This window comes from Pteronotus mesoamericanus, unplaced genomic scaffold, assembly GCF_021234165.1.
Source record: "Pteronotus mesoamericanus isolate MK-2021 breed Mesoamerican mustached bat unplaced genomic scaffold, CSHL_Meso_final contig_263, whole genome shotgun sequence".
Classification (NCBI taxonomy): domain Eukaryota; kingdom Metazoa; phylum Chordata; class Mammalia; order Chiroptera; family Mormoopidae; genus Pteronotus; species Pteronotus mesoamericanus.
In genome coordinates, this window is record NW_026555112.1 from 12,047,943 (window position 1) to 12,051,549 (window position 3,607).

The 3,607-nt window shown below is 49.0% G+C and overlaps 1 pseudogene; it reads right to left on the reverse strand.

Annotated features, from left to right (window-relative positions):
- Positions 1-2,488: 2,488 nt before the first annotated feature.
- LOC129071312 (cofilin-1-like) lies at positions 2,489-3,146 on the reverse strand (annotated as a pseudogene).
- Between the last annotated feature and the right edge of the window lie 461 nt (positions 3,147-3,607).

Below are 3,607 nucleotides of genomic sequence, written 5' to 3' on the forward strand. Positions count from 1 at the left end.
TTGTAAATCTTTTTCGTCTTTTTGCTTTGCTATTATAATTAAATTCTACCATGAACATGTAGACTAACATCGTAGTTAAATGTGTTGGCCCTAGAACCAAGCTACCTGAGTTGAAACCTAATCGTAGCATATCACCGTGCCTCAGCGATGTTATCTGTACAAGGAGAAGAATAATAGCTGTCTAACTGGGTTGTTGTAAACAGCATAATACACGCAAAGTTCTTAATACAGTGCCTGGCACAAGTAGTGCTCCGTTGGAGTTATCCATTATTATTCAAACATAAGAGAAATGTAGCAATGCATTCTTTAATTTTAGAAAATATTAAAATTAAAAATCTAAAGAAGGGAAGAAAAAGAATCCATGATGTTTGTCTGTTTTTTGGAGACCGTGGAAGTTGCAGCTCTGTTCTCCCTGTCTGTGAGCTGGGAGGGCGAATAAAGAGAGATGTGAACAGGCTCGTGAAGTTAAAAAGTGCGGGACGGTGGTTACTACGAGGAGCAGGATTAGTGCAGCAGAAAGGAAAAACTACCCTGGCCGCCAGCCACGAGGCTGCAACAGGAAGGAGGTGGCTGGGCTTCCCCTTCCTCCTCGTGGGTTCCAGCCCAGAAACCCCACCCTGGCTGGAGAGAGAAGATTGGGCCCTACTGAAGGGGACCGCAACCATTCTCTGTTTTTGTCAGACACCACATGGCACTCTCTGCTTTGTGTATGCATTCTTCCCTCCCAACTCATTTTGCCTTTCGTGTCTCCATATATTGCTCTTTAGCACGTTACAGACAGCCTAACAGCTAATCTTCCCTGCTGCCAGGCACTGTTCTAAGACTGTCTGTAGTGACTCATTTATCCTCTAAGCAACTCCAGGAGATAGATACTTTTTTTTAATCATCTCCATTTCACAGAGGAGGACACTGAGGCACAGAGAAGTTTAGTAACTTGCACAGTCTGAAGATAGTGGCTCTAGGATTCAAACTCCAATCTGGCTGTGGACTGCAGATCTTCTTGGTCACCAGACTAGACTTCCTTTCAAACTCGATGACAGTCAAGACAATTAGGGGAGAACAGGCCCCAGGAAGCCCACCGTACAGTAGTCCTCTAAGATCTCAAATGATTATCTCGCACGGAGGATTTGCTGAGACTGGGAGGCTGGGTCCATACCTGCCAGCTGACCTCGGCCCTAAGGCTCCTTTGCGTTCACCAGCTGCTGGAGAGCCCCGAGGGAAGCTCAGGCAATCTGGCTCCACAGCCCAGCCTGCTTACCACAAACTCCAATTGTGTCGGAAGGAACACAGATCGCCAAAGCGTTTTCAGAAACAAATGTCGAAGCAGGATGTTGGTATTTGTGAAGACTCTGCATTCAGAATCAGTTTCCACCCGATGCTTCCAGCAAGTGGTGACTACAACCACAAACACTTCGGTGTCTAGAAGCAAGTTGCCAAAGCCCCTCCGCTTCAGGAAGAAAGCCCGGCCCTCCCTGCTGGGGGAGCAGCTGAGATCCTGTGATGCCAGGTGACGCCTGCTGCCCTGACAGCTCCTGGGATCCTCCTCCCCAGGATTTTGGACAGCACACACTCTGAAAGTGGCCTTTCCTCTCCCAGAACATGATGCAACCCCTCCCCCCCATCCTCAGTCTCAAATGGTTTGCAGATTGTCTGGGGTGACTATTTCCTGTGTTCTGAGATCCCAGGTGGTGAGAGCATTCTGCCTGCGGTCTGTGGACAGCATTTACTTGGAAAGCTGCTTTTATCAGTCAGGATGTGCTTGGTGGCAAGTAACAGAAAACACAGTCCAAACTGGCATAAACAATAAAGCGGAGTTTATTGGCTTGTGGAACTGAACAGTCTCTGGATAGATTTCAGGTGAGGATGGATATATGCAGTGACTCAGCCATGTCACAAAAGGCCCGGCTTGCTTTTTATCTCTTTTCTCTGCTTTCCATGTCAAGTTCATCTTAAGGCTAGTTCTCCTCAAAAGAGCAAGAGGACTTCTAGAAGCCTCAGAGAGCATGCTTCCTTGTTCATTTCTAGCAGAAAAAGGAAACGGTGTTTCAAATGATCATATAAAAGCCCTGGACCTCTGACTGGATCATCTAAGGTCATGTGCCCATCTCCGAACCAATCACTGTGGTCCTGCACAGCAAGCCAACCATCATTGGTTTTTATAAAATTGTTGTGTGTTTTTTAATTGAAGGTCCCTCACTGATCCTGCTTTCAGGGGTGGCTGAAACCAGGGAAAAATAGAAGAGAAACCAGTCAGAGTGGGAAGGAGTCCTTTCCCCAATATTTCCTTTCTACACAGATCAAAACAGATGAGCACAGAGTCACGATTGTGGTTAGAAGTTGGCAACGTGGGAAGGGGAGAAACAAGTGGCAGGTAGGGGTGTCAGGGAAAAAAGTACAGACTCTCCCTAACCAGTGTGTGGGGGCACTTGGTGCGCTTCAACCCAAGAGCAATTAGAAGGTCGCAAGTGGTTTAGAAAGGCCTGAACCATCAGAGAGAGGAGGGACGTCCATGAAGTGCCGAGCCAACTAAGGTAAAGGGATTGCCCTCCCCCAGCTGGAAACCCCTCAGGTCTGGCAGGGAGGGGGCAGCCTGAGCTCTGAGGGCAGGTCTGGGGCTGCCAGGCACAGCAGGCAGGGGGCTGGGGGGGTGTTCCTGCAGGTGTGCCCTGCAGAGAGGACTGATGCTGTTCCCCAGCTTCTCCGTCAAGGTGCACCAGTCCTGGACCTCTTCCGGGCAGTTTGCTTATAATTCATGCTTGATCCCCCTCAGCTTCTGCTTGATGGCATCCTGGGAGCTGGCACGGATCAGTCTGATCTTCAGGGGTGCTGACTCAGGGTCCAGGAGATGAGCACCAGGCCCCCCTGCTTGCTCTCCTCTGTCTCCTAGGTTGGGCCACAGAAGGCATAGTGGCAGTCCTCGTCAGGCAGTGCCTTGACAAAGGTGGCATGGGGTCATGGCCAGCCTGTCCCACGTCACCTGCCAGGATCTCCTGGCCCTCTTCCCAGAGGATCTTCTCGTACTCATTCAGGAGGAAGAGCGCCACCTTCCTGTGCTTCTTTACCTCCTCTGGCTTCCACATCTTGCACACCTGCATACCACTCAGTACCTTGGTGATGCCAACAGAGACAGCCATGCCAGAGCCCATGCTTCCGGAAGTGAAAGGGACATGACAAGAAGAGCCAGGGAAGACACCGAAAGCTGCTTCGCTGCTGCTGGGGTCCCACTCGGACCATGGGTGCTCCCAGGCAATCAGTCCCTCCCTGAATCTGGAAAGAAGCACTATGTCCACTCCAGTGTGTTGTTCCTTCCATTTCTGATGTGGTTTTTCCTAGAGTCATTAAAAACACCAGATATAATTCAATAAAGCAATAAAGTAAATGGTAACTACATTCTTCCAGTTGCTCAAGTCAAAAACCTTGGAAACATTCTTGATCCTTCATTTCTCTCACCTGTTCCCATATCCCGTTTATCATCAAACCCTATTAGTTCTATGACAAAATAGACCTAGAATCCGACCCTTTCTCACTTCATCCACAGTGTCACCCTCGTCTAATGTATCATCGTCTGCCATCAGAATATTGCAATAACCTCTGACTTGGTCCCCTC